At 41.5% G+C, this 17,516-nt stretch overlaps 1 protein-coding gene across 3 annotated transcripts in view; it reads left to right on the top strand.

Annotated features, from left to right (window-relative positions):
- Positions 1–17,516, top strand: part of LOC139697582 (uncharacterized) — a 525,492-nt gene that overhangs the window by 369,886 nt on the left and 138,090 nt on the right. For all 3 annotated transcript variants that reach the window (XM_071596349.1, XM_071596348.1, XM_071596350.1), the window contains one exon: positions 5,390–5,471. The gene's annotated coding sequence lies outside the window, so the exon portion shown is untranslated. The remainder of the gene's footprint in view (positions 1–5,389; positions 5,472–17,516) is intronic.

Below are 17,516 nucleotides of genomic sequence, written 5' to 3' on the forward strand. Positions count from 1 at the left end.
CTTGAGACCGTTCTGCGTGTATATTTTGAAACTTACATTACCAGGTGGTTTCCTAGTATACTCGGCACAACAATTTTTCATGTTGAATTACAGTACTTTTTCAAGTAGTAGTTTTGAGGGTAGGCGACCGACAGCTGAGGTCATTTGCGCCATTGAGGATGGACAGGAAAAGATAAAGGGTGGAGAGAAACCCGGCGTCGGCATTAGCCTACTCTTTACGAAAGGCGCCTAGGGGTCCGCAGCTTAACGTCCCATCCAAGGGACGGCGTACTCACTCCCAGTGCCCTCCACAAAGCACCTCAAGTAGGGATCGAGATACCTCTGAATAATATTCAACACCGCCGGGATTTGAACCCGGGCCCTCTGGGTGGGAAGCCAGTACGATAGTCAGGTCACCATCTCCATCCCTGTATTTTCATTGAGGGTTTAAAAGCTAGTTAAGTAATTCTCTGCTACTAATCAATGGCCTCGTAATTCTTAGAAACTAAATAAGCTCAATGGTTGGTTCTGAACCTAAGACCCCATTCTCAGAGCCCCCGTGGCACGTAGTTTTCGCGGTGCAACGAATATGTAAAAGTACTCCTATTCAAAAGGCTACTCGGGTCACCGGAAACGTTTCGGCGTCATCGATGGAGAACTGGAGCATCGAACTGACCCGGCGGAAGACCCGAGTAGCCTTTTCCACAGCAATTCGCCGGGAAAGCACAAGATCATATTTTACTCGTATTCATTTTTGAATATTGTAATACTCAACGATTGTTATCTTCTCTGGTCCCTCTCTGTTGATTATTCTTGTCTCGTGTTCACGCTGGTAAGTTATAGGCACAGCAGCTGTGGAATGGAGATTAACGTAATACATAATGCTCCATGGTAACAATTTCTACGTAATGTTTTATGCTTAAATTCATAACTTTTGGAATGTGACAATACCTGATATAGGCTTTCCACACGTCTTCTGATATATCTGTTTCGGTGATAAACCACGTCAACTTAAGTTGTTCTAACGTCGCGACGTTAGAACATCTCAAGTTCCTTAAGTGAATGTGCCGTGTGACGAATTTCTAGAGGGTAGGTTGCTGGATTCGTCATTACACACCCTATTATGGCAGAAATAAGTGAGAGGGAAGGAAAAGGAAGGCGAGGCGAGGATTTGTTCGAGCCTCATAATATTCCTCTCTCTGGATATGGGGATAAGTTGTTCTTCTAGAAGTCCCTCCTGACGAGGCGATCTCGGCTCTCTCTCCCCCACACTCCATCCCTCTTTCTCACTCCCCTTAATCTCTCTCCTATTCACTCGTTCTCTATCCCTCTCTACCGTTGTTCCGAATCCTCATTTGTCCGAGGGGTTTAAGCAGGAAAGGAAAAAGGAATTAATGTTTTCGTTCCGCCGCGCTGACTCCTTTCCGAGAATTCCCGTGCTAACTCGAACGCGATGCCTAGATACCGTCGATCTAAGGGTGGGGGAGGTCCGGCTTATAAACCTCCCGTTGCGCGCGCGGAAATAGGGTTAGGTTGAGTACCTCTTTCGTCATTTCAACTAGATTCCCCGGGAGTCTGCTCATGGCCGGGGTTCGGAGGGGGAGATGGCTACGGATGGGGAGGGGTGGGGGAAGGAGGGAAGAGTTCGTGGCGGTGCTTGCGGAAAGACGTGTCTCGGGTTTCCTTCCTCCCCAATTCCTCCATCTCCACAGCCTTCTCCTTCATTCACACCAACTCTCCCTGCTTCACCTTCTATCTCCTATTTGTGGCTCCCGAACCACAAACATCATCCCAATGCTCTCCCAGCCCTCCCCCTTAACTGTCCTTGAAGGGATTAGCTTTTAGCATTACCGAGCGAGTTTGTTTGTAAACCAAGTCACTCCACTTCTCCTTTCTCCTTCCCAGGTCCCTTTACTCCTCGTTCCTTCCGTCTCTCCCGGTTCCTCAAACGGCCCCTCTGTGTTCTTCCCTTCTACTCGTCCTTTGAAGGCGCGTATGTTGCGTCTCGTTTGTTTTTCCCTCCCCCGCATCGGAGCTGGTGGAGGTATGTGAGGTTGGGTGGGGGGGGGAGGAGGGTCGGTGTTTTTATTATCTTCCCACGTCTTCTTCGGCAACAACCGAGTGTGCAGGCGTAAATAGAAGCCTGGGCGAGAGGCTATTGATAACTGAGGCGTAATGGCCGCCAAGCAAAGAGGCCGCGCGACTTTTTTTCATGAGACTGTAGGCTTCGTGCGATCTTGTGCCTTATTGATATCATTCTCCTCCGTGAACGCATTTTCTTTCTTCGTGAGTGTGGCCTTGGCTTGTTATGGTTTCAATTCCCATGGTTAATACTCGCGTCGTCATTTTGCCCTCATTATCAGGTATCAGTACCAGCATACAAATAAGGTTTCTTCTAGCCAGGAGGATATAGTATGGGAACTTAGGCGGGTTATGGATTTTGTATTTTTTTTATTCTAACTCGAGAAAGTCGGGAAAATACATTGATAATACTGGCGTTTGACGATTAAATGGACGCAATAAATAGGCTAACTCTTATTGACAAGTGGTGAATACTTTCTTGGTGACGTAATTTGTCCTACATTATTAAATACATTTTTCTGATTACTGGAGTAGACATCGATCAGAGATGACGTCGAAGAAGAAATTATGGGAGAATAGGTCTTCATGTATCCATGTTCGAAACAATTTAGGCGCCTTAAAACCGGCCTGCGAATGGTTTCAATCTAAAACAAAAAAAAGGTTGTGCAGTTTCACTTTTGAGTTTCTAGAAAATCTTTTTTTATGATCAAAATGGTATGCAACGCACCAACAGTGCGGATCCAGCAAAAATTCGGAGTTTGGAAGAGTGGCCATTCGCAAAAAAACTGCCCCTCCCTCGACCTGTAATATGACCGCGGCTTAGTGGTAGTAATGTTTTTTTAATATTGCAGTTTGGTACCAATTTTATGATGGAATAATGTCCCCCTGGTGGAATATTTGCTTGGAAAACCTCTGATAAATTGAGAATTCAATATTACAACTCTGTATAAAGAGCATTTTTTAAGTATTGAATATTGAAACGGAAAACCGCTTTCCCTCAATAAACGGGTTAAAAAAAATTTGAAGTCGTAATTCATAATAGTGGCGTGTTCGAGAGGGCGAATTGTCCGTATCGTGAATGGGTTTATGTGTCGTTCGCCACTTCGTGTACACACCATGTCTTGGGGCGATAATGCCCCATAACCTATTTTAAATGCGACAGTTAAGGTGACGTGTTCCTCTTGTGCTAAAGTCCGCGTGACTATTAATTCTTCCAATGCGACGTAGTCATTAGTGGTATCATTAATTCCTGAACACGCTGCTATGATATCAGAAAGTTCCACGCCATCTCAATGAATTTGTTTGGGAAAACGTCGTTTTACACTCATATGTAAATTATATTCAAACAGTATTCATCTTGGGAAAAACTTCATGAATAAGGTTCCATATTGTTTTGTTTATAGTCAAATGTTGTTGGATTGAATAAAAATTTAAAATAGCTGCACCTATCGTCTGTAAATTCATGGTGGCATTATCCGTCTTATGTTCCTCCAACTCCCATTGTTCTGATTAGTGGTTGGAAACTGATGAAATATGGACGTGTACGCTCGTCATATCTTGTCGAGCGCTCTCCTCGAAGAGGGATGGCATGAATGTTTAAAATACTTATTTTTTTCCCCGGCCGTGCGCCCATGAACATGGAGAGTGAGGGATAATATAGATTTTTCGTGCATGGAGTGGTGTAATAAATCAACTGTTGCCCCATCCACGTCGGATGCCGGTGGCGAAGATAAACATTCAAGTGCCCAAAACGATGCCTGCCCAGACTCTGAAACTGGTAGTTCTTTCCGTTTAATGTTCCAGATCTTGTGTGCAATTCAGAAATTTGGTGAAAACTTTAGTTTTGGGTAATTATGTGTGCTCAGTCGCCAGCTTTTGTGTACTTCACCTGAGCACGAGAGTGGTCGGTAATAAATTCAAACAACAAACGCTCTTTGTACATTGTTTTACTGTGTTTCGATTATAAGGTTATTTTTTACGTTTCTCCTGTAGATTTTCTCCTCATTGTTGACCCTTCGTAACGCCATGACGTTTAATAAAATTCTCAGTACGGTCAACATCGAAGCGTTTTGTGAAGCCCTCTTTATAAATATATATAAATAAATAAACAGTTATGTATATACAGTATGTATGTGTGCATACATGTACATGTGTGTGTATATGCATGTATTTAAATAAGTTAAGTATATATATATATATATATATATATATATATATACATATATATATATACATACATATATGATTATGTACAAATGCATGAATACAATTGTGTGTATATATTTGTGTGTGGGTGTGTATAGTATATGTATGTATGTTTTCCCCGTCACGAGTTTACTCTGTTTTGGTATGCATAATCTTGTATTTATTTAATTTTCGGATTCTTGTTCATTGAATTACATCAAACTCATATTTCGACTTCAGTAAATTCCGATTGAAATAAGATTACGTTAATGTAAATCTTTTTTCATTTTAGTTTTTTATCGATTTAAAGGTTAGGTTTAAGTCAAGTTTAGGGTCGCCCAAAGTATTTTTGTGTGTAATTATCCATATTTGATCACCTTTGTGGTGTGTTACATTTTAATTGAGTGGAAGGGAATGCTTGATAGCGCAAAGCCATTTTAGAAAAGAATATACCAATCGGTAAATGTCAGTGTGGATAGTTGTTAAAAGTTTACTTCGACTATGTCTTTTCTATAGCCTTGGTTATATCTTATTATGTAGACATGTTCGTCTACCTATCCACTATAACGTGTGTGTGGTGCGTGAAAAGTTGGGAATTGGAAACACTCCCAATATATAATACCATTAATAGTTTTCTTTTCTTATAAATTGGTGAATTATATATATATATATATATACTATTAATAGTTTTCTTTTCTTATAAATTGGTGAATTATATATATATATATATATATATATATATATATATATATATATATATATATATATATATATATATATATATATATATATATATATATATATATACTATATATATATACTATATATATATATATAATTCACCAATTTATAAGAAAAGAAAACTATTAATATATTATATGTAATTAACTAATATATATATATATATATATATATATATATATATATATATATATATAGTTAATTACATATAATATATTATTATATGTAATTAACTAATATATATATATATATATATATATATATATAGTTAATTACATATAATATATTAATAGTATTATATATATATATAATAAGAAAGCTGTTACAAAATCATTAATTGCTATTTAGCTATAGCGAATTATAATAATCGAATGTGATCCTAATCTATACTTTTGCTTTCCAGATCACGTAGTTGCTGGGATAGGAAAATGTGGATTTCTGTGCTAACTTCAGGAGCGATTACTGACACCCAAATTGTAAATAAGGTAAGTTTACATTCTTGTTCTTTTTTTACTGGTAAATTAATCAATAAAACTGTTATACTCGTCAATGGTACATATTAAATGTGATTGTTAAAAGCGTAATATGAGAACCGATTAAACTCCAATGAGGAAACTTTTCAACTTCAAATTTTTGGCTCTATAAACATTATCGCTGCATAACTTCTCAAAAGTGAATCTTAAAAGAAATTCCGTCCTTTACCTGATTATGTTTAAAACGCTTTATTAATACATTGGAAATCTCGTTTATTATTGAATATTGAAGTATACGGTAATGTGCCTATTCATGGAGAAGTGTTGGGGACTTCCTTCCAATGCAAAATCACTCCCTCTTCATTGCCTTCCAAGTTCCCTCAGACCGTTCTCATAAAAAATCGCTTCTGCGTGTCAATTGTAGCCCGCTTGCCTGGCACAGCTGTATTTCACGGCATGCGTGTATTCTTTCCTGTCTGCGTTCCGAAACGAGAAGCTTCGGGGAAACATTCCTCCCGCGCTCAATCCTCCAAGGGCGTTATGAAAAAACCCTTTTGTCTTTCGTCGCCTTGTTCGGAGAATATTACTCAACGAGAAACCAGAGAGTGGCATAGCTCGCCCGCCTCCCTCCCCCCGGCGTCCTCTTAGCTCTCCCGTCTCCGTCCAGTTAAGCTTTTCAACTGTTTCTCTGTGGGCTGCCGGGATTGCTTCATGGCCGTTTAATCATTTCGATGCTCGAATATTTTTTCCTTCAAGTTTCCATGTCTCGCGTGATCGGTCGAGGGGAAGCGAGGTCTTCGGTAAATGGGGCAGGAGGGAAGAGATACCCTAGCACTTCTGTGCCATTACGACCTCTGACCCCCCCCCCCTCCCTTCCCCACCTGCGTGCGGTCCTTGCCCGTCCCCTTCAATTTCCCTCTCCTGCTTGCAGTTTCCCGAAATTGTTTCCCGCGCAAACGGCGCGTGGCATTTGTGCAAGCACTGGCGTGTGCCACCGAAAACGGAACCATCGATCCGGGTCGTCTTGTACGTTTCTGTCCGGTGTTTATTGTTGGAGGAGGAGGAAAGCAGGGGGAGGAGAACTCTGGGGGCTGGGGTTGATGGCAGAGGGGAGTGAGCTCACGAGGACTACGCCGCCGCTCTCTGCGTATGCCGTTCGTTCGTCGCGCTCTGCTGGGCTCGAGGAACGGTTCGCTCGGAAGCACTGTATCCGCCGTCCACCGCGCTCCCTCCTCCCGTCCCCGCATAGTCCCGACCCTCACTCCACCCGCCATCACCCCCTCTCACCCGTGAACAACGCCGATGAATACATCTGCATAATACGCCGCAGTCCGTCGAGTGGGCGAGAAGCAAGGGCAGTCACTCATTGTTCTCTTTTCGTTTTACTTCCCAAAATTGTGTGTCGCCGTGGCTCTTGGTGGCACTGCGGACTGACTCTTGTGCCTGCCTACCTACCGAAAATAGCCTTCGTATTCGGTCCGTGTTTCGGTTGCCGACGGCTGCCGTCTGGGACTGCCCCTGGCGTGTGCTAGGTGTAGTCGGGATTCGATTCTCCGTCCTTTACGAAGAGCAATATTTCCTGTGGTGATTTTTCCCGGGGTGTTGCTGGAAAATGGCAGGGTTGGGGTTATTGATGGAAAGGGAAGGTTGCATGTCGCGTTTTCGCTAGCACGCTCTCTAAAATGATGAATGGCCACCCTTGGTGAAGGGGGGGACCCTGGTCTACACAACTTGGGTAGGCACAGCGCCCAGGTCAGTGCTTTCCCGTATTTGCGCCTGGTGACACCCTAAGGTTGTTTAACATTCTGTACGGTATCCCACCTGAAAAACAACCGCAGACACGAATAGGAAACAAGGAATGGATTAGGGCCCGTAACTGGCGAAAAATTTTCAGCTAAGAAAAATTTTTTTGTTAATGGTTTTTCGGAACGAGAGTACGATAAAAATAGACTCCATCTAAAAAGCTACCTTGAACCCATGGTGGAAGGCAGAAGTTTACCATTAGGCACTGGTGGCGCAGACCGAGTCGGTGCAACCGTCCGGCACGGCCGTCGAAACGTCATAACTATGTATTTGAGTGTCCTTTCTATGTGTTTCTGTATTTAAAAAATATTAATCTTAATGTGTGTTAATACACACACACACACTTAAGAAAAGTACCTTATTAGGTTTTTTTTTTAAATCTACGTAGTTTTCTTAAATCCTCAATATTACGTTTCGCAAGAATGAATCTAAAATGGTTTACTATATCCGGGCAAATTTCAAGGAAATTCTTTAAATTGAAATGAAAGTGTTACCAAGTGTTTCCACGTAAATCAAGTATATTTATCACGACCTGGGTTTCTTTGAATTTCAAAGTGACATGCCTGGTGGTGTTGGATTTCAACGAACCGTAGGATTTGAGAAATATGAAGTAAAAATTTACTCTTTTCATTTCAATCGAAACTTAAGAAAATTGCAACTCCCTGATACTGATAGTACTCTTACATGTGCAATTTGTATGATCCATTTTGTGACCTCATTTCAGGCAATAGCAGGTCTGAATATTCACTCATGTGTATCCTCGTGGAGGAGCCTAGAACAAATCAATTTTCTGTATCAGGCATTAAATCAATAACTCCACGTGAACCAATTTGTTTTTATTTAGTGTTAGATTGGTACGATTACTTGTCTGTTTTGCCTCGCTGCTGCAAGATCGCGTGAATGCAATCGCCTAAATGAATTTTTCGCTCATTAAAATTCGAGAGGATCTTCCCGCTCCAACATCGGCGTAGAGGGGGAGGCGCAAAAGCAGAAAATGCAGCCCAGGAAACCACATTGGATCCCTGCATCCGTCGTCGTCCTCATCAGTAAGACCGAGTGGGTTCATTTCCGTAAGAACATACCGTTCCGTGCTAGTAATAAGTCTCTTCCCCATTACCTTTTCCGTCGGGTGACTGAGGGGGGCGAGGAGGAGATCCGAGCCATTAACGCGAATCCATCCCAGGAATGCTTGAGATAAAAGGAGATCAAGTCTGCGGTTTAATTTTCTCTTCCGATTATCGAGAGAGGTGTCTCTGGGTATGTGCCGAGGGCTACGGTTTTGCGACCGGTCGGATGGATAGGGGTGAGGGTTAAGTAAGTGTCCGTCTGCCCCCTTTCCCCGCTGTTGCCCCTCTCCCATGTCTATACACTTAGGCCTCCTTGCCAAGATTGGATCTCGTGAGAGTTTTTTTCTTTCAATTGGGCCAGGAAAAAGAATTAATGGTATCGAATTCAATGGCAGAGTTAAAGTATCAAGTATCGGCACTCCGATATGGTAAAAGTTTCTTTAGTATCGAGGTCAACTGCCCATATGATATCACTGAGAATTCTGGGAGGAATTCGTGGAGCACAGATCAAGTCTTACGTGCCTTCAAGGATGTAAAACGCTTGTAGCTATTCATTTTACTCCAGGCGCTCTTGTGAGTGTCAGGCGTAAAATGGGCATATGCTATATCTAGAGTACTTACTTAGATACATTCTTTTATGCATGTGTATCAAGCAGAATGACGGGCGCTAGGCATCTTAAAAAGCAGTATCTTCTAAACTCTATGAAACTGATTGTATTGCGTTAATATGCCAGCTGTTCTTCCAAATTATATTCAAGAGGTTATCGTCAGACTGCTTATTATCATTCTGGCTTCTCTTCAAAATACATGCCATTCGTGGCAGAAATTATACTAGCCTAGGTCCTCGAAAAGTCGTCATATTTAATGCAAAGTTTAGTTATTGTTATATCCACGTATGAAGGAAACCAAATTTTTTTTCGCTTGAATTGCACTTCTGGAGTTAGCAATTAATAGAAGTTTCCTAAAGATTAATTTTAAGGTAAAGTAATTACGAGATTCATAATCGTAGTTAATGTAATAATCAAGATTGAGATAATTATTGCTGAAAATCACCGGTTTAAATGAATTCAAGGATTGAATAGCTTTTCGGAATATAAGTTACGATTTGGGATTTGACTGATCCTTTGAATTAAACTGTTACGTCACGTACACCTCGGTTAATTGCTGTCGGCAGGTTGGAATATTAGATTTCTGGGTCCCTGGATTTGGTGCTGTCACGAGATGATATTCGTTAAATACGATCCAAGTAGCGAATTTGACTCTGCTTTCAAAGCCGTGAAAGTTCCACTCCTTAGACCAATCCAATTACGCACGTTGAAAATCTTCGGGTGGCGCTGATTACACATGCTCTATACGTTTAGAGTCATATTCCGTTACCATGAATTGCCGACGAGGTCGTTCTGTTTTTAATGTATGGCAGTTTCAAATAACTCGTCAGAGTGGTAGTGTGATTGTAATTATCATTACTGTACGAGTTTGAACATGTGTATCGCTGATTCCAGTCCTTTACCGTTAGAACTTTGTCAAATGTTGCGGATAACGAATGTAGAGTCGTTCATACTTAAGCCAAGAACGATTATTTATTTTGTCGCAGAAGGATCAAGAAAGGTGTTCCGTAATCTAGGATGACAACACATAGCAGGTTTCTTTGAGAATTTGATTGTCAAGTAACTTCAAACTGGTTGATCTCTTAGACGTCCCCATTGATTTGCTGTCTAAAGAGCTGATGTTGTTTCATAGCCCTGTAATTTATTTTGTTCCTTTAAACTATTTATTGGCTTAAAAAAACAATTGGTACTAGACGCTCATATGCCTCAACATTTCCCGCGTAGATATACGTATGTATATCCTCCACAAATGCTTTTTAATTTTTTTTTAAGAAACCTCAACGCAACATTTTTAGAATCGAGACCCGAAATTAAGGAAAAAGCTTGGTCCTTTAGACTCAACATTAATAGAATGATATCATATTATTTTTTAAGGGCGATAGTTCCGGTCGGTTCGCCAACGCCTAATATTTCTTTTATTTGTTTAACGACTCGATTGGGACGAGATTGAGACTCAATCGTCTGTTCTTCCAGCTAGACCCAAAATATTAAATGTAGACAGTTACAAACATCCAAGCCTTAAGTGAAGGAAACCCGACCTAGGTGGGAATCGAACTCGCAACTCCTGGGTTGGCTGGCGAGGACGTTGCCCCGCTTCCACCGGTTCAGGCAAATGATAAAATGATAGCATAGTGGTCACCATATAGGTGTGCCGCTGTCGAACTTAAGATGGGATTCAATAGAGTGAAAGAATTGACACTAGAGTGAGATTATTTGAAAATTTAGGGGTTGGGGTCAAATATGAAAATTTACGTACTTATTCAGTGCTGAAATAATGGATACTTCGGTGTCTGTAAAAGTTGCTCGAATGCATTCAATACATAATACTCGCAATATCATATTTTAGACCACAGTTTAATCGTTTACAGGTGAATTTCAAGGCAATATTGAGTACATAACCTTGAAAATGACATGCAAGCGTTAAAATCACGGTCGGCAACATAGATTCGTGTGGGAAGTATTTTTAAGGATAACTGTGGAATTCCGCATAGTTGCGTTGGATACCTTAAACTATAGTGAATATTGGCATGTCGTTCCCCAAGAATTAAATTAAATGAGTATTATCAAAAATGAATTGGTTTAGGAACGGTCTTTTTCGCAAATGTATGCTTCAGCCATGACTTTAAAATCCCCACTCTTAATAAATCATATCAAATCCCTCTCCATCCATGATGTTCATCTTTAAAACCCTCATCCCTCTTATTCTGGCTCTTTCTCCCCCCATGCACCGTTGGGTGGCACCGCAGGGGGTGCATATGGAAGAAGGAACCCCCCCCCCTTTGCCTTTGTTCACCCTTTAGCGCCCGCACCCTTTGCTCTCTCTCTCTCTCTCTGTCCCTTCTCTCCACTTCTCCTGGTTAGCGGATTAGGATTTCGGTGTCTGCCCTTCTCCCCGGACCCCGCCACCGCCCCCGCCATCTCCTACTCCGCCTCTCTCTATGTCCTCTCCTTCCTCTCCTGCCCCTCCGCGGGGAACTCGAATCCCATTTGCCACACTTCTGCAAACGAAGACAAAGGCACGCGAGAGGAGGATATCCTCTCCCCGCTCGCACCCTCTGGGGCTGGCTGGCGCCGATGAGAAGCTTCGATCTCGGCGAGCAGGAGAGGGGACTGAACGAGAGAGAGGGGACCATGGCCGAAATCGCCCTCGGGGGCTCGCCTATTATTGTAATAGCTCGGTGCGGATTCTGCAGCGGAGAGAGAAAGGGATTTATGAACGGCGGGAGTGGGATTTTGGGTGAGGATGGATGTCGGGAAGAGAGGGAGGGTGTGTGGGGAGGAGGAGTTGGTATTATCCCTTACCGCTTATCCACCACCTCCGCCAATCTCATATCCTCCCAGTGCACGTCCCTTCTCCTGTCCCTTGGATATTCTACGGGATGTCGTGAGATTTCACCTTCGGTTTCGAAACCCATCTATCGTTCTCTCCGTCTCTTGTTAGAATCGCTACGTTATTCAGTCCGTGTTTACCGTCGAGATCAAGATGACGAGAAAATGTAGAAAAATGAACTCGTTTGGCAAGAGTTGTGGTGGAACACTTTCATTATGTTTGGAATTATGGCAACTTCGCACCACCCAAATTGAAACCTTACATGCTTCGCTGGGCGCTTCAACGCTCAGGAGTTACTTTCGAGCGAAAAACCTTTTTATCGCTTGAAAATGACGCTGGAGCGTTGGAATACGTAGTTGAAACAAATTTTTATTTCGGGTGGCCCAGCGTTGATTTAATTCCAAATATGAAAGTTCGGTAGGTACCCACAGTGGTGTAGAGTGACGAAAGGACTCGTTCGGAGGCTTGGAAATGCTGTCACAAGCATGGCGTTCCTGGGATACAAAAGCAATGGAACGTGAATGGCCGATTTTGCTGTTATAATTCATCCGGGTGAGGTTCCGTCGCTTAATTTGTTGTAATTTTTGTTCGGAATCGGTATGAGCCGAAATTTCTCTTCGGGCCGGGTGTGCTTACCCGTAACTAAGCTGTAGACCCTGCGACCATCCTGTGCATTCTCCGTTCAATTTTTCGGATGAATCAATCATTTCCTTTTGGGACGGAACATATTCCCCAGTGTATAAGGAATGTATGTTTTGACATTCACGAATACAGCGTTTGATGTAATAATCGTCTTGCTTTGGCCCTTCGCGTAAATCAAACTGCGCCAGAAACATTTAATTAATTAATACACTGTGTCAGCAGATCCATTCACGCTCACTTGTACCTAGCTTCTCTCCTTGGGTATGCCGTTTATTTGATTTTTCCTACTCGTGTTCGAAACAATAATTGCTTTGAGAAGCGAGGGAATTAAGTTCTCCCAAAATTATGTTTTTATTCCTAGTTCAAAAACGTTTTTTATTAATCATCCGTTTGCAAGCAAACTGTGGCGGATGTAGTGTTTGTTCTGATCTTAAAATTAAAATGCTTTGGGAATCCCTTTCGAAAATCTATGAAATTTCGTCCGGTTTTCTAGTGTGTCGTGCGTTGTCACTTCTACGAAAATATTTATGTTGTGATTTCCAACGAAATTTAAAACCGTTTTGTGAAATATAAACAAACCTGTCAGTCGGTAACTTTCCCAAGTTTTTATCTAAGAGGTGGTTTTATTATTGGTAAGTCTAGAACGAGAAAATCCCTGGCTCTGACTATTTCTAACCCATTAGCCTTGATTTAAAGTGGTTTTGGTGTTGAGAAAGCATATCGAATGACGCGACCAAAAATCGAACATGCGGCAACCTGAAATATAGCTGCGATGTTTCCTCTGGCCTAATGCCTATGTGGTTTTGCCTGTCACTGAGCATATTCTATTGTATATGACAGTGGACAGTAAAATGGACGGAAAGCGATTTCTGTTCAAAGCTGCGTGTGTAGCGTATTGTCATTATTCTTCCGAAATAGAAAAATACTTTCCATAAGCCTTTTTCTTTAGCTTTGAAAAATAATGACGTTTTGGTCATCTTGTGGCTGAGATAAAGAGATATTCCCATGCTAATTATGGAGTGGAGCCAGTGATTAGAAAGGAGAAAATTAAGCCTCGTCTACCACCCTCGCCGTTCTGTTTGTCAGTGGCGGAATGCCTAAGGAGTAGCGTCTTGTCCCACGCCGTTGTTGTTGGTCTGTAATTGTCAATTCAAACCCACGGGTTGTCATATACTCCACATCTTTTTTTGGTTAAGATTTCAAGAGGGGAGAGGAATGAAGGGCCCTCTTATCCTTAAAGAATGCGTTTTAAGCCGAAGCTTCTCTAATCGTCAGCAAATGTACTGGTCATTTGTATCTAAAAAGAAGAGCAATAAAATATTCTGTGTGCTTATATTTATAAATTAATCACAAGAAGGAAGAGGGCATTTTTGTACGTCTTTTTCCACGGAATTTTCGGGAAATTTAATGAATTCATAACTTATGGGTTTATGTTATGTTATGGGTTATGGAACTCATGGGTTTTCTTGAAACCGAGTGATTTTTGGGTATGATTTTTAATATATTGTTGCCAAATATGGATTCATTTGTGGTGATATACTGCCGAAATACGTTTATAGGTGAATCGAGCTCAAAAAGCTTTATCATCTGGTTTTTAGGCAGTAGGGTATGCGATTATATTTTAATTTTCTTTCTTTGGCGGCATGGCTTTTAATGAGTTGATCGATTGCGGTTTAGCCTCGAAACAGAATGGGACTCATTTGGATCGCCATTCATTCAAATAAAGTCATTGTTTTGCAAATGCGCTCCTTTACTTTTCCAGTAACCGAAATTGCGCCGCTGTTGTTCTTTGATCGTCTGCATTGGACCCACGGGAAATTAAATTTTCGACTCTAGCAGTCATCGCATGCATCGACTATTCTCTTCCCACAATTCGGTATAATTTCCTCCAACAAAACTGCCATAAATTAAAGCAACAGCTCTGACTAAATCTCAACGCTTTTTGTTTTTAATCACGTCCTCGTTAGAGTTTTAAAACTTAGGCTTTATAACTGTTGTCTTGCGAGTCTCATTTAAGTTCTAATTAATTTTGTTCTATTCGTTACCTGTTATTCAAATGTTTTAAACATTTTAATTACAAGTTTCCTCGCCTTTCATGAATGATTAATTTTGAATAAACATAATTACAAAATTTCCATTTTTATGATTGAATGTAGAAATAACAAGATTTTAGTAGTAGTAGTAGTAGTTTTGAGGGGAGGCGACCGACAGCTAAGGTCATATGCGCCATAGGGGATGGACAGGAAAGGATGAAGGGTGGAGAGAAACCCGGCGTCGGCATTAGCCTACTCTTTACGAAAGGCGCCAAGGGGTCCGCGGCTTAACGTCCCATCCGACGGACGGCGTACTCACTCAAAGTGCCCTCCACAAAGCACCTCAAGTAGGGATCGAGATACCTCTGAAAAATATTCAACACCGCCGGGATTTGAACCCGCGCCCTCAGGGTGGGAAGCCAGTACGTTAGCCCCCGCACCATCTCGATCCCCAAGATTTTAGTTTAGCCAAACTTCCGTAAGCGTATACAAATCATTTAACCTGAAAATATTTCCTAGATTAAATGATTACTAGGTTAAATATATGCGGTTGGTAAAAGTTGTGACTGGAGAAAGATTGAAAAACGATTGAACAGTACTTTTCTATTGATTCGTTTAAGTAACAATGATTCCATCACTTTTCGCTTGTTCGAGGAAATTCACACCGGAAAAATATTAAATTTCACAAATTCCATCTTTCAATGCAGCGTAATTACTATTTCAATGGTAAAGTTACATATTCAATTCAACCAAATGTTATATAATTATGATTCTCATAATAGTGATTGGGAAATATATCTGTTTGAAATATCATTGTTTTAATTTTACCAATTACTAGATGAGGTACCATAAATTTACATCAAGACAGAAGATTTGTTCTCCAAAAGCAGCTGAGGAATTGATGTTTCTTGGTGTCATATTTTGGGGAATCCTATGTTATTTAGTCAGGCGAATGATATCAGTTGTCTATCAAATAAGGCAAATTTCCTGGACCTCTCTTACTCCTCTGTGTTCAAAATCATAGAGACAGCGTAAGTAATACCTAGGGGTAAATAGCTATGCCATCGTAAATTATTTGCAGCAACACTTTTGTAACTTTCATCGTTTTTTTTCAAGAATTTGCATCACAGTGAACAAGTTGCTGTGGTAGAGAACTCAATGGATATGAGAAATTATTGTAGTTTTACGGTCACCAAATTTCTCATTTCCTATCGCCCTTCATCTCTTAGCCGACTGTGTGTTTTTGCGTGTGTGTGCACGCGCGCGTGCTTATATTTGCTTATCTCGTCTCGTGACCTCTTCCGTTCCCTTCTCATTTGCGATCGCGCTTAATCACTCGCCGTCCCTCTGAATTCCTCCGAGTCTCTCCCACTCCTTATCCCTCGCCCACGCCCGTCTTCCAATGCCCTCCCGACGCTTCTCTCGACTTCGCCCCACCCCCCCACCCGACCACTTTCCCTCCACTCCCGTCCCCTTCCCTCCCTCTCCACGTAAACACCCTTCCCACCCATCGGCTCTGCCCTGCAACCTTGCTGCTCTCATTTTCCTGATGACTCCTCATTGCTCATCACTCATCCCTATCCATTCCTTCCCGCGCCGTAATTACATTTTCGTCCTCTGCCCATTCCTACGACCGCCAATTCCCCCCCCCCCCCCAATCCCTCCCGCTCCAGCACACAATTCTCGTCATTCTTTTAGGAAGCTAATCCCGGCTCATTTACCATCGGACACGACATTATTCAAGAGCTCTCTCCTTTTGGGCGAGTATGCCTGTCGGTCCTACGTTCGCCACTTCCCCGCCGTGGTGGAGCTATCGTGTGTTCAGGTGAGGGAAGTACGTCTTTGTGTGAGTTGTCGACGGTAGCATCGTTAAGGGGACGATAAATGCGCTCTACGCGGTGCCGTGAAAGTTAGGTTGCTCTAATGTTATGGTACGTTAAATCGTTGAGATTGGGATTGCGTAAATTTCTTGATACGATGCATACCTCGTTTTCACGTCAACTTTTCCCTTTAGGTAATGCCAATTTCATTTTTCTGTTCACATGTAAATTATCATGTCCCTTCTGTTTTGGAATGCATTTTCCAACTTTGCAGCTGAATTGAAATCTTGAATCGTAAAAATAAAATACTCCAGGATTTTTATGACTGCAGTAAATAAAATAAATAAAATTTTTCTTCGAAATGCGAAAATCGGAAATTGAAAATACTTCTTAAAATCATTTCCTCTTCGTGTTACGGGTTTTTTTTTTGTCGTGCATCACTTTCCTTTGAATGCTCTCATGTAGTGGATAAGAAAAAAAATCGTGTGTCTTCAGTTCCTCTCTTTTGTATTGTTATCGTGTCAAATATATCGTTTTGAATCGAATGCCATGATGGTTCAACCTAGCAGATCTCTGCCTTGCGCATGGAAATAAATATTATTTTTGGTGAAATAATAGTTTTATTACAGTTATTGGCTGACTATTCCAGGGGTGTGAAGCAAAAATGGACGATATCCCTAAGTCCAGGGAAAGGATGGAGGGGGATGGAAGAATAGAGGGTAATAATTGCTTTGTCTGTGTTCCGTATAAAAGTTGCCAGCAACTACCACCTGAAAGACACTATTATATGACGGTCACGTGGTATCCGACTCAAAGAGTAATCAAAGGGAAAACGACGAAAAGGCTCTCGTGATGTCTCCTGTTCCCCTGTGTTGGTGGAACTAAGCTTAGTTGGAACGACACGAAATGAGAGTGAGCTGATTGAAGGAGAGTAGAGGGAGTTAATCAACGAGATTTGAAGGGAGAACGAATGAGAGATGGAATGCTGAAGAATGGCTTGCCTGTTGGTGGATGATATCCTAAATAGAGCGGCAGCTATGATAGAAAGAAGGAATTTTCTCCGGAATCCATTTTAGTTCAGTTGGAACGGCCGCGATTACTTCTACCCTCACTCGGGCGACAATCAAACGAAAAATGTACGATGCTACATTTTTTCATTCGTGGAAAAAATCTGACTTAGGATTTGTTGTTGTAACCAGCAATATACACATAGTTCCATATGTGGAATGAATACAGTATCATTTTAAAATCCCC

The sequence above is a fragment of the Hetaerina americana genome, unplaced genomic scaffold (assembly GCF_022747635.1).
Source record: "Hetaerina americana unplaced genomic scaffold, ioHetAmer1.1.p SCAF_8, whole genome shotgun sequence".
NCBI classification, from domain to species: domain Eukaryota; kingdom Metazoa; phylum Arthropoda; class Insecta; order Odonata; family Calopterygidae; genus Hetaerina; species Hetaerina americana.